The 18,755-nt window shown below is 39.3% G+C and overlaps 1 protein-coding gene and 1 long non-coding RNA gene across 4 annotated transcripts in view; one reads left to right on the forward strand and one right to left on the reverse strand.

The window, feature by feature from the left end:
* GPR141 (G protein-coupled receptor 141) overlaps positions 1 to 18,755 on the reverse strand; it is a 53,008-nt gene that overhangs the window by 17,529 nt on the left and 16,724 nt on the right. Inside the window, exon 2 of one of the 3 annotated variants that reach the window (XM_061165357.1) lies at positions 7,076 to 7,243. The exons of the other annotated variants lie outside the window; for them this stretch is intronic. The gene's annotated coding sequence lies outside the window, so the exon portion shown is untranslated. The remainder of the gene's footprint in view (positions 1 to 7,075; positions 7,244 to 18,755) is intronic. 3 annotated transcript variants of the gene reach the window in all.
* LOC133072276 (uncharacterized) lies at positions 7,832 to 12,114 on the forward strand. The gene is made up of 3 exons (XR_009696679.1): positions 7,832 to 7,930; positions 9,202 to 9,335; positions 10,962 to 12,114. It is a non-coding gene; the product is annotated as an uncharacterized LOC133072276 (long non-coding RNA).

Here is an 18,755-nt window from a genome sequence, read left to right on the forward strand (position 1 = left end):
CAGGCAAATGAACTAACAGACTAGCTAGTTGGCTGAAAGGACAAAGGATGAAAAGTAACTTTAAATGTAATCAATACCCTCAGTAAGAAGAGAATGATGTGAAAGAAATTCTATTAGAGTTATTGAATAAAAGATGTAGCAGAAACACAATTGGTGAGCTTATAAAAATGTTCAGAAAGATTCTCACAGATGGAACAAAAAGTAGCCAATAGAGAATACTGAAAGGGAATGCTACAAATCACTTAGGATAAATCTAAAATTCCAGCATCATTTGGAGAGAGCAGAATGGAATGGGATGCTCAAATAATTGAAGACCATATCCTACAATAAAAAAGATGACCTCTTTGTGTTAAAGGCTCTTACCCAGTGCTGAGCTGAATTAATAAAAGAGACTCACGTTTAGAGACATCAGGATGGAATTTCAAACCACAAAGAACAACACACTTGTGTATCCACTTGGATGTCTAATAAACATCTCAAATTTAGTATATCCAAAGCTGAACTCCTATACCTTCCTTCTCCACCTCCCAGACATACATATAAACTTTTTACTTTCAAAGTCCTTCCAGTTTTAGGTGATAGTAACTCCACTCTCTACTGCCTGAGTGAAAAACCTTAAAGTCATCCTAGATTCCTCTTTTTCTCCCCAAATTGGTCTCCAATCCTAACCTCTTTTCTTCAAAATAATTAACATAGGATCCCTGGATCAGATTTTTTTTAATAAAGGACATTCCTGGGACAATTGACAAAATCTGAATAGAATGTATAGATTAAGTAACAGAATTACATCAGTGTTGCTTTCCTGACTTTGGTCACTGTATGTGGTTATATAAGAGAATGCACTATTCTTAGGAAGTGTATACTGCATGTCACAGAGATAAAAACATCATATCTTCAACTTATTTCCAAATGGGTCAAAATATTATAATATGTACATGTAAAAAGTGAAAGGCAAATGTGATAAATATTGCAACTGGGAAACTGGGTTAAGGATATATTGGAGTCCTTTGTACCATTTGTACAATGTTTTTAGAAATACAAAATTTTTCTATGTTGAAAAATACGAAAAGATAAGTCGAAGTTGTGTCTTCTCTTCACCACTTACATTGCTACAACAACTGTAATTCAACCCACACCATGTTCCACTAGGAATATTATAACAAATTTATGAATTCTCCCTTCTTTTACTTTTGCCTCCCCTATAGTCTATTCCCCAGGCTTCCGAGGTGACTCAGTGGTAAAGAACCCGCCTGCCAATGCAGAAGATATGGGTTCAGTCCCTGGGTCAGGGAGATCCCCTGGAGAAGGCAGTGACAACCCACCCCAGTATTCTTGTCTGGAAAATCCCGTGAACAGAGGAACCTAGCAGGCTATAGTCCCTGGAGTCACAAAAAAGCCGAACACTATTTAATAACTAAACAGCAGCAACAGTCTATTCCTGCAGAGCAACTGAGGTGATCTTTCAAAATATAATTCAGAAGGGGTTGTTTATCTCATCACAACCCCCTGATGGCTTCTCATTTTTCTCAGAGTCAAGTCAAAATTTGGAAAATGCCTAATATGCCCTACAGGGGCATATTAACCCTCTCCCCCCATCCTCTCTTTCTTTGATGTTATCTCCTGTAACTCTCCCTTCTGCTGGTGTATTCCAAGTAAACATAATAGGCTTTCCCTCAAGCTTCCCTGATATGTCCCCACCTCAGGGTCTTTGCACATGAAGTTTCCTCTTTAGGACTGTTCTCTCCTCAGATATCTGCACACCTTGCACCTTCACCCTCATCACATCTCTGACCAAAGCTACTTCATTGATTCCTTTCCTTTCTATTTAAAATGTCAACACTTGACCACTTCTACCCAGCACACCTCGTCCTCCTTTTATTCTTTTCTTCTCCACAGCCTTTATCACTGACATGCCATATGTTTTTGTTGTTTGTTTGTTTGTCTTCTTGCTCCCTCCACTACGATTCAAACTCCTGAAGGAAAAGAAATTCTGTTTTGTTCACTTTTTTACCTCCAGCACTGGAAATAGTGCTTTGCATATAATACCTTCTTAATAAATATCAATAATTGTTGAAGGAATGAAATGAAACATACTGAAAATTCTCATAGAGGGGGAAAAAACCCAGATACTTTATAAAAGGCTTTAAGACAAATCAGCAGCAGACTTTTGACATATTGAATGCTGGAGAAAACATCTGAATGGCTTTGAAAGACAGTTTTGAATGCAGAAGTCTGCTTTCAACCAAACTACCATTTGAGATGGAGAGAAAACGCAACATGTATTCTGATACATATACACTCAGAAAGTTTACCTCTCTCAGATTTTCCTTGAATGATTAATGGATATTCTAAAAATGAGAAAAGCTATGTGGGATACCAAAAATAAAGTAGTGGGGGAGTGACGCCAGCATCACAGTGATGGGAAAGGCTCTCTTTGTTTCTCCCCCTCAAGCGACAACCAGTAAAACATCCACAGCTCAACAAAGGTGTCTCTGCCCGACGCACCAGGGTGCTGGGGCATTCCACATATCTGTACATCTAAAAATGAGGAGACTAGGACAAACAGAGGAGGTAGAACCAGAAACACAGTGGAGATGGCGCCTGCAATCCCAGCTCGCCAGCCGCAGCAGCTGAGCCCAGAGCCCAGAGAACCCAGGAGCAGAAGACGAGCAGGTGCAGACAACAGTAGCCTCCCCGCCACCGTGCAAGCACAGCCAGAGGAAAATGGGAGCAGTGAGTGGCAGGGCCCATGCCTTTGTCCCTTGTCACAGAGACACCCAGGACGCCCTCTGCCTGCAGCAGCAGAGCCTGTGAACCTGACTGAACCAGACATGGCAGAGGCGCCTGCACCAGCCAGCTCCCTCCACCTTCCCCTTCCCCTGTGGTCTAGGAGCCCACCACTCAGAAGATCCTGAGCTTGGTGGTAGAGCCCACGGTCAGGTGCCCCAGCCAGCGATGCCAGTGACACCAGCAGCAAGGCACCACTGATCCATCCTGGAGGGAGGTCCGGCAGTGATAATGAGGGCCCTGGGCCGTTCCTGTGACAGAGGCCCTGAAGGGTGAAAAGTGCCAATTCTCACATTTAACCAGAGGCAGCGCGGGTAAAAGAAACCAAAATCATGGTATGGCGCCGCCTACTGGAAAGCAAAAGAAAGGCCTCTAATTTCTATATGCACCAGCTGAGTTCTTAGAGACAAGTTAAAAAACAAAGCAAAAGGAACTTTACCTAAAGAAAGATGTTGAATAGTTCAGATGCACCAGCAAAGGAACAAGTCATCAAGCAGCATGAAGAACCAACGTAACATGGTACTAGAAAAGGAAAATGGCAATTCTCCAGAAACCAGACTTTAAGTCACAGAAGATTGTGATCTAACTGATAGGAGAAGTTAAAAAAAATTATTATGAAGAAACTCAATGAGCTACAAGAAAAGTCAGAAAGGCAATGCAATGAGCTTAGGAATAAAACTAACAATCAGAGGGAAAACTTTACCAAAGAGATTGAAACACTAAAAAATAACCAAACAGAAATTCTGGAACCAAAGACCTCAATAAATAAGATGAAGAATACATTAGAAAGCATTAGAAATAGAGTGGACCATATAGAAGAGGGAATTAGTGAGCTCAGAAATAGAAATCTAGAAATGATACAGATAGACGAGGAAAGAAAATTGAGATTCCCCCAAAATGAAGAAATTCTCCAAGAATATTCCAACTCTTCTAGGAGGGTCAACATTAGGGTAATGTGTATACATCCTAGAAGGAGAAGAGAGTGATTATTTAAAGAAATAATAGCTGAGAACTTACCAAACCTGGGGAAGGGACTGGATATACAAGACTGTGATGCTAAAAGAATATCTAATTAGTTTAACACAAAATGACCTTCTCCAAGACACAATATATTAAAACTACAAAAAGTCAATAACAAAAAAAGAATTTTAAAGGCAGGCAGTAAAAAATAAAAAGGATTTTAATCTAAAAAGAAACCCCCTTTAGACAATCAACGAATTTCTCAGCAGAAACTCTGCTGGCCAGGAGGGACTCGGATGACATTCTCAAAATGCTGAAAGATAAAAATTGTCATCCAAGAATACTCTATTCAGCAAAATTGATTCAGATACAAAGGAGAAATAAAGACTTTCCAAGACAAACAAAGGCTGAGGGAGTTCATCAACACCTGACCCGCTTTATGGGCCTTCCCTGGTGGCTCAGACGGTAAAGAATCTGCTTGCAATGTGGGAGACCCGGGTTCCATTCCTGGGTCAGGAAAAACCCCTGGAGGAGGAAATGGCAACCCATTCCAGTATTCTTGCCTGGAGAAGTCCATGGACAGAGGAGCCTGGTGGGTCCATGTGTTTGCCAAGAGTTGAACATGACTGAGTAACCCACTTTATAAAAAATATTGATAGGAACTTTTCTATCACAAACAAAAAGGCAAAAATACATAGACATTTGAGTAAGGTGGTAAATAGAATTAGAAAATTGCAACTCGATATCAGCATATGTTTTTCAGTACTTCATTCAAGCATGAAGTTTATAGGGAAGAAAAGCAGGAAAGAATAACGATAGCTACTTCAATTTGGTTTTTAAAAATGCATAAATAGGGATAATTTGAGACAACAAAAGGAAAAAGAAAGGATGGATCTCATAGATAGATGAAGATAAGATACTATCAGCAGAAATGGACTGTTTTATCTATGAGATTCTATAAAAACGTCATGGCAACCATACAACATAAGTCTAGAGCAGAGGCATGAAACAGAAAAAGAGGAAACTGGGAAAACAAAAGGAAAAAGAAACAATGGCGATATAGAGTAACCATAAAATGAAAGATAAAATGGCAGTACTAAGTCCTCATCTATCAATAATCACACTGAATATGAATGGATTGAATTCAGCAATCAAGCCACAGAGTGACTGGGTGGATTTAAAAATAAGACAGGATTATATGCTTCCCCCAGCTCTAACAACAAATATAGGCTCAAAATGAAGGAAGATCAAAGTCACTCTCAGCTTTTACAATGGCTATAAAAAAGCAAGAAATATCAATGTTGTAGAGGATGTGGGTAAAAGGGAACCCTTGTACACTATTGGTTGTTCAGTCACTAAGTCGTGCCCAACTCCTTGTGATCCCGTGGACTGCAGCACACCAGACTTCCCTGTCCTTCACAATCTCTCAGAGGTTGCTCAGACTCACGTTCATTAAGTCAGTGATGCCATCCAACCATCTCATCTTGTTACCCTCTTCCTGCCTTCAGTCTTTCCCAGGATTGGGGTCTTTTCTAATGAGTCAGTTCTTTGCATCAGGTGGCCAGAGTATTGGAGCTTCAGCTAAAGCATCAGTCACACAATTGGTGAGAATATAAATTAGTACAGCTACTATGGAAAATAGTATGGAGAGTCCTCAAAAACTTAAGAATAGAACTACCGTATGATCTAACTATCCCACTTCTGGGTATTTATCCAAAGAATATGAAAACACTTACTTGAAAAAAAATATATGCACCTATGTGTTCATCATAGCATTGTTTGCAATAATCAAGATATGGAAATAACCTAACAGCCCATTAACAAATCAATCAATGAAGATGTGTGTGTGTGTGTGTGTGTGTGTGTGCGCGCGCATGCACATGTGCACGTGCATGTGTGTGTGTATGAATACTACACAGCCATAAAAAGGATGAAATTTTGCCATTTGGGACAACATGAATGGCTGTCTTGAAAGTATTATGCTTAGCAAAATAAGTCAGACCCAGAAAGACAAATATATAATTTCCCTCATATGTAGATTATAAAAAACAAGCATAGCAAATGAACAAACCAAACAAACCAAAATAAACATGTAGATACAGAGAGCAGAATAGTGGTTACTATTGGGGAAAGGGTGAAGGAGAGGGTAAATTGGATAAAGGGGATCAACTGTATGGCAACAAATGGAAGCTAAACTTTTGGTGGTGGTCATGGTGGTAGAAATACAATAAAGGAAAAACAATGTTGTATACATAAAACTTGTATAATGTCATAAATCAATGTTACTGCAGTAAGAAATACAATAGTAGTGACCCAAATATAAGTGTGTGTGTGTGTGTGTGTTCATTCACTCAGTCATGCCTGGCACTTTTGCAACCCCATAAACTGTAGCCTGTTGGGCTCCTCTGCCCATGGAATTTTCCAGGTAAGAATACTAGAGTACGATGCCATTTCTTACTCCAGACAATCTTCCTGATGCAAGGATTGAGCTCACGTCTCTTACTTTTCCTGCATTGGCAGGCAAGAATTAATACAAAGGGTTGGTGGTGCTGAGTGGCTGCCTTAAGGTTGGGAGCAGAGTAGTGAAGTGACCCGCAGTGGTTGCTATGTCAGTAACTAAGAACTCTGGGTGACCTGGTCCGGCGCGTGATAAAAGGCCTCGTTCCCCAGACCTCATTCATTCCTCTCTGCTTCCCACTGCATCTCTGAATCACTAACTTCTGCTGCTGCCCACTGAACAGAAGGGACTGTGGGCGATTCAGCTTCCTGATCATTCAGTATGAAAGTAACCCTAGTCATTTCTTCAGAGTACGCATCACGGGTATCTCACTTTTTCCTCGTCACCCTCCACACCCACGTTTGCACCCTTCTGGAAAGAAAGGATCCACAGAAGCTGTGTGAGTTACCACTGTGTCTTTAGGTCCAGAGGAGCACCTCTACCAAGGATCAGAAGACAAAAATCACAAAATCTTAACCCTGGGGAGAAACCTAGAGGCTGTTGTGTCCAACACACCATTAAACAGAGGAAAACACTGCAGCAGAGCCAGGACCTTCCTTACCTAACGCAAGAGTCACTAGCTCAATCTCAGTTCCCCTATTCAGTCCAGAACTATTCCCATGACACAAGATCATTGTAACAGGACCCCAGAGGCCCAGGGAGGTGAACGGCAGATTCTTTGTGGCAGAGCCATGCTTTAAGCCCATCCCCGTATGCCCTTCTTCAAGGTTACCTGTTAGGAGCCACAGTGAATATTCAGCCCCAGCCAGAAGAGGCAGAGAGGGAGAAAAGGCCACTGGTGGGCAAGTGGCTTCCCTGCCTCTGAGATACCTTTGAAAGTGAAGGTCTTAGTAGCTCAGTTGTGTCTGACTCTTTGTGACTCCATGGATTGTAGCCCGCCAGGCTCCTCTGTCCAAGGAATTCTCCAGCCAAGAATATTAGAGTTGCCATTCTCTTTTCCAGGGGATCTTCCCGATCCAGGGATCGAATCCATTTCTCCTGCATCGCAGACAGATTCTTTACTGAACCACATTCAGCTTTAGAACAAACTACAGTTTGTTCTTTCTATTGGAATCAAATAGGAACATTCATTTTAATCATGAAAAAAGACTCTGTAATGACAGCTCTATATTAAGAACTAACTACCTCAGGGTAGCTAAAAAAAACTTGCCGAAATATCAGGAAAAAAGTGGAAAACAACATAACAGATAAGTCAACTCTAAAGAAAGCCATTTGAAAGAATTATATGCCCAAGTAACATATTAAACAGTCACCCCGCCCCTGTTTTTTCCCTCAAAGTCCCTCTTTCACAGTCATTTTCCTTTACTTATCCTCTTTCTGAAGTTTGAAAGGAATTTCCTGAGTCTTCAACTAAAATTGAAAAAAAGAAAAGCCTGCTTAGGCAATTTTAAGTAAAGTTATAAATCTGCAGCTTCTCGAATGAAAAAGTTGTTTCAAACAACAACAGCATTCTGGGTTGAACTATTATTTTTGCAATCACTTGAGGAGTTAAACCTTGCTCCTGACTTGTTAACTTCCGGTGTCCCATAAGGGAAGTGAAAGCTGAGATAGGATCCCCATGAGACTGAAACTCAGAGTCTTTGTGTTTGTACAAGAGCCACACTGCCTGCAAGTCACCTCAGCATGCTATTCTACCACCTGCTCTCCGCAAAATAAGAAGCACTTGTGAGTTCTTTCCATTCCCAGGGGGAGCTTTTCTCATATCTATAATTACTAAAATGTGTTATGAATTCTGACTCTCACATATGTCCTTCACCTCCTGGAAATCTTTGCTTGAAAGAGATACTTTCTTGCCCAATAATTGTTTGTTCTCAGGAAATGTTAAATCTGCGGGAAAGGGTTCCTGGAACTGCTCTATGCCCATTGCAGTAATGATCTTCTTGCTTCACTAGGGAATCTGGTCGACTTAATCCTCTCCACTCACAAAGACAGAAACAACCTGTCAGGCAAGGAAGGATGACTTCCAATAGACAGAACTTCATAGTCAGCCATATTAGTAATTTCCTCACTCCTAAGCTCCCATTGAGCCCAATGAAGAACTGAAACAGAGTAAGGAGAGCATTTCCCTGAAGAGGCTGTTTTTCACATTTTCATTTTACATGATTCATGCTGTTTCATCAAGAGTATCACAAGTAGGCTTTCTTCTTTTTTGCGCTGCTCTGACCATGTTGTGCTTAAATATCTACTTGTTCATCTTCCCCATTATCTTTTTTCCTTCATAATAACTACCAGGGTTTTATTTCCTTTTCTTTTCTTGGTATGTCTATCTTGTTCTATTACAAAAAGAGCAAGTAAACTAAAAAAAAAAAAAAAAAAAAAACTAAAGAAAAAGTAGATGAACAGAATTTTTCCACTCTCTTGAGTATTTTAGTATATTTTCTGCTGGGATCTTTCTATGCATCTCTGTTAGTGAGATAGTAAAACTACATTGTACCTCAATTTTCAGCATATATTTTTCATTAGTTATATATTGAAGGACTTAGCCTTTAAGCTTCTGTACTTTTAAATGACTGCATAACATCCCATCAAGTGGTCATCTTCAATGTTATCTAACCAAATTTTCAGCAGTGGGATATTTCCAATTTATTGTTGCTATAAACACTTCTATGATGAATATTTTTATGAATTACATATTTTACATATTTTGAATTATTTCCCTGGTATCCAAGAAAAGAGTGGTTGTATGACATGAAAATATTTATGGATTTTATATAAATATATAAATTGTTTTATAAATATATAAATATAAATGTGTATATTTATATAAATATATAAATTGTTTTATATTGACCTTTTTTGACAAAATATTCATTTAAAGTAAAAAGTTTATTTCTTCTTTCTAATTTAAGCTATTTCTGTTAAGCAGTTTAAAAAAAAAATTTTATCTAAATGATTCCAATAAGCCAGCAGTCTTTATTTGTTGTTCTTATTGGCAGAATTCTGTAATGGACTAAGTGAGGAGCTTTGGATAAAATGCTATCCTCAGGTAACTCATTGCCACTGGAAACCATGCCCTTAGCCCTCAGAGAGCTAAGCCAACAAGGACAGAAGCATTCCAGAAGTTCTACAGGTATTCTCCTGTTCAAATCCTGTCTTGGCGTCTCATCTAAATAGAGCTTTGGAAAAATCATTGACCTCTGTCTTGGAGCTCAATGTAGTCTGTCAATAAATCAAGATGCTATGCCAACAGAACACCTGGGGAGACTGGGAGTGGGAAATGACTTAAGAGAATGTTGAGCCTCTTTATTAAGAGAAAGACAGCTTTTCATTTGAGAACTCATCAACAACTATAGTTGGAAGGCACCATACGTCCAAGGTGAATGTGAAATATCTTAGAGCAGTAAGGCTTTCTGCAAGTCAAAACTATTGAGATATTAGCCAGACAAATCTGCTGAGGCTCCCCTCCTCTCATTTCCAGTCTCAGGTGTCTCTGGGTCCATGCTTCCTCATCAACAATGAGAGTGTTGATTCTAGCACAGTTTGTCGGTAACATAGCTGCCACATTCTCAGTTCTTCCTCAGTTCCTGGCACTATGCTGGAAAAGTCATATACATCACTTATAATCTTCCCAAAAGGTCTAGGATCTGGATATTCTTTTCTGATGATGAGGGCTTCTCTGGTGTGGCTCAGCAGGAAAGACTGGCTGATTCCAAGGGCTGCTTCTGCTTCCCCTCATCGTTGCCTTAATCCTAATGGAATCTCTGGAAGAATTCAAGTTTGTGCTATGCACTTATTCCCGTACCTCTTTCCTTCAAAGTTTTTCTGCTGTCCCACCCAACAGGGGCTGAAGTAATTTCTTACAGGAATCCCAGAGTAGGAGGAGGTACCACTTACTTCCTCAGTTTCCCATCTAATTCTCAGCTCCCCCAACTCCTTTATTTTTGGTTTGCTACCCAGCTTCCTCAGAACAGCATATTCTAACCACAGCCAAGGTGAATTCTAAGATTAGACAATTTAGTCCCTTCTTACAAAAGTGGTTCATGACTCTCAGACACATGTGGCAAAGGGTAAGTTTCAATATTTTCAAAGAGAGGAACTAAGTTGCTAAAAGAGTTTTGGTCCTCTGTACAGGAAGAAGAGGACCAGCTTGTTCATTACGAAACACAGGGTGAAATCCATATTAGAATTAAAACGGGTGGGTAGGAGAAACAACTAACCTTAGTGCCAGATGAAACAAGAAGTGCAAGATATTTAAACATGGATTGGGAAACTTCTTGATAGATTGTTGTACAGAAAACTCATCACTGAATCTGATAAGATAAGATGACCAATTCTGAGAGTCTATAATTTAAGACCTGGCTTTTTCAATCCTATCATAACTCCATCTCTTTAACTCACCAGACTTTCACTTTAGGCTCAGACAACAGAACTACCTTGTGAGGGTCCAACTACCAAACAGCCAAAGGCATTCCTCTCTAGGCTTCTGATTCACCCTTCGGCTTCTTTTTTACTTTTTTAGCTGTGCTGGCTCTTCACTGCTGCAAGGGCTTTTTCTCTAGGTGTGGTGCATGGGTTTCTCATGGTGATGACATTTCTTTTTGTGAAGTGTGGGTTCAAAGGATGTGTGGGCCTCAGTAGTTGCAGCTCCCAGCTCTGGAGTACAGGCTCAGTAGTTGAGGCGCACAGGCTTAGTTGCTCCAAGGCATGTGGGATCCTCCCAGATCAGGGATTGAACCCGTGTCTCTTGAATTGGCAGGTGGATTCTTTACCACTGAACCACCAGCTGAATCACCTTTCAGCTTCTTAAAGCTACCAAATACCAGTATCAGCAGCTTCTCTGGATTCTGGCTGAAGAATTATTCTTAAGACAGAATGCTCAAAAAGGACTTGGACCTTCAAGTTCTGCAAATGACCAACAGTGGAAAGCATTCACCAGAGATCCAAAACCTGTGTCATTGATTTGTCCTCAATATTTTTCCCCTGGATAATGCTTCTTCATCTCAGATAACATGCTAGTATTGTGGATTATCTTTTATATTCTTATATGTATATATAGCTGTAACTATGTACAATAAAAATAGAAATGCCTTTCCCATATTTTCTGAATAAGATGGTATAGTGAAATAGAAAGATGGCCAGCGCCCAGAAGGATATGTTCAATTAGTATCTCAGAAACCTATGAATGTGACCTTATTTGGAGAAAGAATCCTTGAAGATGTAATGAAATTAGGAATCTCAAGATGAGGTAGAGATCATCCTGGATTATCCACGTGGGCCCTAAATCCAATGACAAGTGTCCTTAGAAAAGATACACAGAAGAGAGACACACAGAAAGAGGAAGAGAAGCTCATGTGGAGACAGAGGCAGAGGTTGGACTTAAGCAACCACAAGCAAAGGAGTTCCTGGAGCCTCTAAGATGCTGGAAGAAGCAAGGAAAGATGTTCCCATAGAGCCTTCAAGGAAAGTGCAGCCCTGTGGGTCTTTGATTTTATTTACCTTATTTGTATCTTGGGCCTTTGATTTTAGACTTCTAACTCCAGACCTGTGTTAGAATACATTTCGTTACTTTAAGACACAAAGATTGTGGTGATTTGTTATGTTACCGCCAGGAAATAGGATATTATTTTGGTACATTATTTGGTACAGGAGAAGACAGTCTGAATTGTAGCAGAACCTCTGAGTCTATAATGTTAGAACCACCCAGATCTGTGTGAACATTTCCGAGTGCAAATTGACTATGTTCCACACCACTGCCTTCGCAGATTACAGAAGAAAGTTAGGAACATCTGATGAAACTCCTTGTTTATAAATAGTAGACTTTGCATGTCTCTGTATTGTACCCCCACCCCAAAACATACGCATACTACCTACCAGAGAAGTTTAAAATAAAAGAGTACTACAAAACTAAACTCTGCTTAAGATACTATATCTTCAAATTCCATGCTGTTGATGGGTATCCAAGACTTCAAAAAATTCCCTAAGCTTCTATGAGTCAGTGATATCTTCATATTCTCTATCACCCTTGGGACTTCAGAAGAGCCAAGGTTTGTGCAGATAAGGTACTGGTTGGCAAATGTCCTGTTTTCTTTGCCTACTGGTGGCTCTTTCAAGAAGTCCCCTGAATGGTTGTCACTCTGCTCATCTCAAATCAGGCTTACCAGGAGAATAGACTTTCTAACTCACAGTTTCTCTGAAGCTTCTATTTTATCCAGCATCATCACTCACTTTCTTCATAGCACTTAATGCAATGCCTAACTTCTAATTATTTGTTAAGTTCTATTCTGATTGATCATTTTCCTCACTAGACAAGGATCTCCATGAGGGCAGTGACCATAACTGTTTAGTCCATTACTAGTATGATGCTAGGTCCATAGTAAACATTAAATAGTTTGTTGACTGTTTGTTGAATTTAAGACTCCTGATCTCCCTTACTAGGTACAAATTTTTTAATGGTGGAAACTTTCAGTATAATTGATATATTTTATCCCTGAGAGAAGAAGGAATACCTTGCAAAGCTGTGAGACCAGGGGACCCATTTCCTAGTATATTTATTGTCTTTGAGTAATTATATTTAAGATGCATATGTTTTCCCAAGAGATGTATAAAGATTATATAGTAATGAAGGAGGGAAAATAAAGTAAAAGGAGACACAGGCCTGGCCTTGAGTAGCTTATACCCTAGTGCAAGAGACAGATATGTGTAGCAGAAATACATGCAGATGGAATGAAATAGTGCCTTGAGGGCACAGTGGTGGGGGTAGAACAAGCCACTCTGGGGAAAGGAGGAGCCCAGGAAGGCTTCACAGAAGAGGCTGCTTTTAAAATGGAACTCAAGGATGGAAGGATTTTGCAGGCAGAAAGAGAGCAGATGAAAGAGGAAGGAGACTGGAAATTTCAAGGGATGGAACCTCCAGAACCACAAAGAACAGACACCACACTTTGAAGGGTTTGTTAAGAAACACAACACGGTCCTCTCCATTACGGCCTGAATGTGTCAACCAGCAAATACCCAACCTCCATAGATTGTGATTTTCTAGTCCTGGTTGTTTAGAGATGTCCTCAATGCATTTTACTTTTGGAGAGAAGGGTGGTGACAGTAAGAGATATGCTTGTATTTCTCTTTTATTAGTTTGTTTTAGACCATATGCTTTAGACTAGAAGAAAGATGCGTAGCTTTTTCCTTTCATAGATCTGAAAGCAGCTACTCATTCTTCTCATAAGCCTCAGTCCACATTTTCCAAGCCTACATTCCCTGCTGACAGTTATTATGTGTTTTAAAAATGATGTAAATTTTAATCTTAGTCAGAGAAACCCACAATTAGGAAGATCTGTCTGTAATCAGAAACATCCATGGTTTGCACGTGGCCTTGCTCCATTTTGATAATATCCATCACAGAAAATTGAGGTTCTCTGGCTAAGGCACTTTCCACATATCTTCCTGGACACCTTATATAGAGCTGGACCCAATAAATGATCACAGTGGGCTTGGCCTCCTGGGAGGCACCTTATGCATCTCCAGACTGCAAGGGAAAACCTTTCCTTTAATGCTCAGATACAAAGAGTTTGAGTTGAAAACCTCATTGAAAGTTCAGCAATGTTATGTCCTCTTTTATAACAAATGAGATCCAAGTAAATGAAGTTGAAACGTCATTCAGAAATAGAAATTCTTTAGAAGGGAATCATGTAAACTGAAAGGAAAACTTGCTCTGTAGTACACAGCTTCCTGAGCAACAGAACAAACTCACCTGAGAATACAGAATTTGCCATTTTCAGCCAGCAAGAAATGATACTTCTGACCACACGCTATATATATTTTTTTACCACCTATATTGAGGAAACAGACCCAAATACAACAGTGAAATAGAGTAATTTTTGTTCTTTAGGGTACTACATTTTCTACCAAAGCCCTGAATATTATTTCCTCTAATCTCCGTCCATCCTATTCCCTGAAAGTGAAAGTGAAAAGTCGTTCAGTCGCTAACGACTCTTTGCGACCCCACGGACTGTAGCCTACCAGGCTTCTCCCTCCATGGATTCTCCAGGCAAGAATACTGAAGTGGGTTGCCATTTCCTTCTCCAGAGGATCTTCCCGACTCAGGGTTCGAACCCGGGTCTCCTGCACTGCAGGCAGACGCTTTAACCTCTGAGCCACCAGGGAAGCTCCTATTCCCTAATAAAGCTTGTTTTCCTCTGTGTCCCAGTTTCTCTTGGCAATATATTAAACATGGCCAAAAAAAAAGTTCTAACTACTCCTTTATGCCCTAAGTAATTTTTCACTTCCTTTAAGAATTTTCCGTATTCCTCCCCGAGGAATTTTTCCCACTCTAATAGTTAGTTGTACCACTTTTATTTCACGTCACCTCAAGGTTTGATTATAGTTATTAATTTAACTCCTCCCTCTCTATAATAAAATATAGACCTCCCAGGGCAGGAACTGTGTCTAAGTCTTTTCAGTTTCCTCCATGGTTCTTAGCAAAACTGTTGTCTCCATGGTTCATCAAAAGGATAAATGATTTGTGGACAGTGGTGTTTGCCTGCCTCCTCAGATTTCATTTCTGCCTTCCTCAAAGCCCATCCTTTTCATTTCAGGATCTATGTCATTCTCAAGATGTTCACCTCATGCCTCAACTTCATGATGGGATTCTAAACTTGAGTTAAGGTAAACTGAATGGTATATTTCATTCCTCATCTTATGCCTAATTAAAATAATTGATTCAATGTGAACACATGACTCAGATGGTCCACTCAGAAAGAATTTCAAGATTCTTTCGGGGAAAAGGCAAATCTTCTTGTTTTTGTTTTTTTTTTTAACCATATCATGCAGTTTGCAGGATCTTAGTTCCCTGACCAGGGATCAAACCGATGCAGTGGAAGCATGGCCTCCTCTTAACCATTAGGCTGACAGGGAATTCTCCAAATTCTGGTTTGTTTGTTTTTTTTTACAAAGTCGAGTGAGTATATTTGAGACTTAGAAGTGCTACAGTCATTTTACTACCATAACAGAAATCAACAGATTTTAGGCTTTTGATGCTGATTAAATGGTAGCTTGGCAGTAGACATTTAGCTATCTGGTATATGAAATAAGTTCTAATAGGAAAAAAACAAACAAACAGGGGATCCCCTAATCAAATTTTGTACCACTAAAATCTGATAGTTAAAGAAGTTAAAGTTTTATCCAGTTTGCCTTCATAAAACTGTTACTACAGTATTTCCTCATCTGTAATATGGAACCAATAATGAGATAAAGTATGTAAAGCACTCAGCATGTGCCTTGACCCTGAGTGGCCACCCTATAAATCTCATTAGTTTCCCTTTCTTTTCTGTCTAGAGGTCTTTTTCCAAAACAACAACAAACACAAAACAATAAAACCCTGAAATATGCCAATAACTCAAAGTTCTTATAATAGCATGTTCTGAAGAACTCAGAATAAAAGTAAATAATACTTAGGAATGAAACTTCATCCTCCAACTTTCATGAGGAGACAACTAATCCAAACCAGGACTCTGGTATTTTGGGGACTCCTAGTGCTTGAGACACAGATTAATAGGAAACCATTGCAAATAACCTAATGACTTATATCCTGTTTCTACACAATAAACCATGGTGTAACTGTATTTGCTACACAAAGGGCAGGTTAAGACACAAGGAAAAATAAACTCTCAATTTCTTGAATTAGATCTTCGCAGTAAAAAGTACTCATTGGTAAATAAGGATAATGTAAAGGAAGAAACTTCAGTTTGATTTACTCAAGGATGTTTGGATAAATTCAAGTATGCTTTTTTTTAGATTATTGTTTAACTTGAATTGCCTAAGAAGTTGTATAACCAGCAATTAGTTACCAGAAGTTCCAAAACTCCTATTACAAACCTGACATCTAGAATCTAGTAGCCTGTCAAGTGAAAGAGAGAGTTGCTCACCAACTCTTTGCAATCTCATGGACTATACAGTGCATGGAATTCTCCAGGCCAGAATACTGGAGTGGGTAGCCGTTCCCTTCTCCAGAGGATCTTCCCAACCCAGGGATCGAACCCAGGTCTCCCTCATTGCAGGTGGATACTTTACAGCTGAGTTATCAGGGAAGCCAGCAGCCTGTAAGGCTACGTAGTAATCATCTTCTACCAACTTACCTTTTATTTTGTCCTAATGTGAGAATAACTGTTTCTAATCCTGAATTCTTTGAGTCTTAAAAGAAAATATAGTTCTTAATAGTCAAGTTAACTTGTTAGTTCCATTAGCAAAATTGTAAACTATCACTCTACTAATTATCATAATTAAATGTAATAAATTACAGGATAGAGGAGAAAAACAGCCTGAGCCTGGGTCCTAGTTCTGCCACTTATTGGCTGTGTACATCTCTTCACTTTAAAATAGCCCTTCAGCTTTATAGAAAATAATAATACATGCCCTGCCAAAACCATACACTCTCAAGAGAGTAAATAAGGATCCTACCAACTTTGCCACCAAAATACCTGCCATAAAACCTATCCTTCACTGTATCGCAGAGGAAAATCTAGAAACTCAGGTCCAGGAGGGGAGAAGAGGACGAAACAAAAGACATGCAGAAAATAGTAGAAAAGCCATTGGCTTTGTGGCCAAAAATGACCGTATATTAAGTCTGATACTATAAAATTGTCAATTTGAACTTAAGCAATTTATTTAATCTTTCTGGGTTCAGTTCCTCTGGTAATGGAGATTACATGAACAACATTGCAGAATTGTTAAATGAAACAAAGAGATGTAAAGGGTCCAATTTAGAGCCTTGCATTAAGAACTTCTTAATAAATGGCAGCTGAAATGACACAGAATAGCCAAGTAGAGAAATACAGTTCCAATCACATAAATATGTAATTAATGGGTATTTTACACAGTAAATTAAAGGTTCCTTAGCAACAAGGCAGCGTTTATTGAAGATGGCATATATTTAAAATGATGGAACAAATGCACATATAGAGTCTGGGAACGTTCATTAAGTAATAAGACTCAAGAAAGACACATTGAACATTGGAACCACTTAAAACCCAAAAGAACACTTAGAAAGTCTAGGCAGCAAAAAAGGAAGAAAAATCTAAACAAGACCTGAGAGATATGCCTGGGAGACCCTGGCTAAAGTTTATGTGTATATGATTTTTTTAACAGTTTATCCATAAGAAAGCATTATAAATTAGCATCAAAATCTAATGGTATTTTATCTGAATTTTTCTTATTAATATTTTTTGACTTGATTGGTATCATACTGTATGTTTGTGACAGGGCATTTTTGCCCAGTTCTTCACCCTTCCCTGTTTGCACACCCTCTGAAGTGTGACTTGGCAGTCCTTTCCACCACAGAAGCAGCTCCCTTGACTTTGCATTTGGCCAAGTGACCTGCTTTGGCCCAAAGACTAAGGCAGAAATGATGGTGTGAGAGTTTCTCACTTAGACCTCAAGAGTTGGTGTTTCTGCCCATCCTCATGGCTCTGCCATTACCCTGAGAAGAGCACGCTGGGCTAGTACTTGGTCCCAGGAGGATAATGAAAGACACAGACAGTGGAGCTAAACCAGCCGACAGAGTCCAGCCTCAGGCAGCAGACTCAGATCCTGCAGCAAGACCAAGTGAGATTTGGAAAGCCAACCAGAGGGGCCTAGACCAATTGGTTGACCCCTAGCCAATACACAGTTCCAAGAGGATAAACACTTGCTCGTAATGTTTCTGAGTCTTGAGATGACTTATCACACAACATTTTGCTGGCAGTATCTAGCTGAATACAATGCCTTTAATAGGTGTCTTGTTTTTGAAAATAATGTCCCCATTTGCTCACACATTGTCACCAGAAAGGCAACTATTCTTTGCTATCTTTCAGGTATCAAGTTTATGGGTTTTTTTTTAAATAGTTTTGATTCATGACTGGATACATTATCCAGAGATGCAGAGAAAGGTTGTGTGAAAAAAAATTTGAACGGTAACTGGTTATTTGATGATATTAAAGAACTATTTGGTGCACAATGATAGTATTATGGTTATGTTTTTATTTTTTCTTTTGAACAGAGTCCTTATCTTTTACAGATACATACCAAAATATTTATGGATAAGATAATTTTACTTTGGGGATTTTCTGGGGTTTTCTTCAAAATGATCCAGTTCCAGGAGAGGTGGAATAAACCAAACCAGAGCAGCTGTGAGTTGCATCACCATAGCTGAGCATAGCTCGGCAATGAGTATATATATGGGATTCACTGTGTGATATGATTTAAATTTTCCATAATGACAGTATTAATTAGTAATCTGAAAAGAAAAAACTAAAGACAGAAAACATTTTCTTTAAAAAAGGCAAACGTTGGTGAAAGATAAATATATTCTCCCACTGTCTCTGATGAGGAGTGAATACAATAAAATCCAAGGCCTCCAAAGGAAACATTGCCCGCAGGGCTTCCTCCAGATCACTAAGTACTCTCAGCTTCTCTCTAGGAGTGCATCCTCACTGTGTCTTCTGAAGAGAGAGCTTTGTGAATACAATCTGTACTCTGAAAAAAATGCAGAGGGAAAGCTCAGTGCAAGCCTGCTGAGCACATA

The sequence above is a fragment of the Dama dama genome, chromosome 18 (genome assembly GCF_033118175.1).
Source record: "Dama dama isolate Ldn47 chromosome 18, ASM3311817v1, whole genome shotgun sequence".
Taxonomy (NCBI): domain Eukaryota; kingdom Metazoa; phylum Chordata; class Mammalia; order Artiodactyla; family Cervidae; genus Dama; species Dama dama.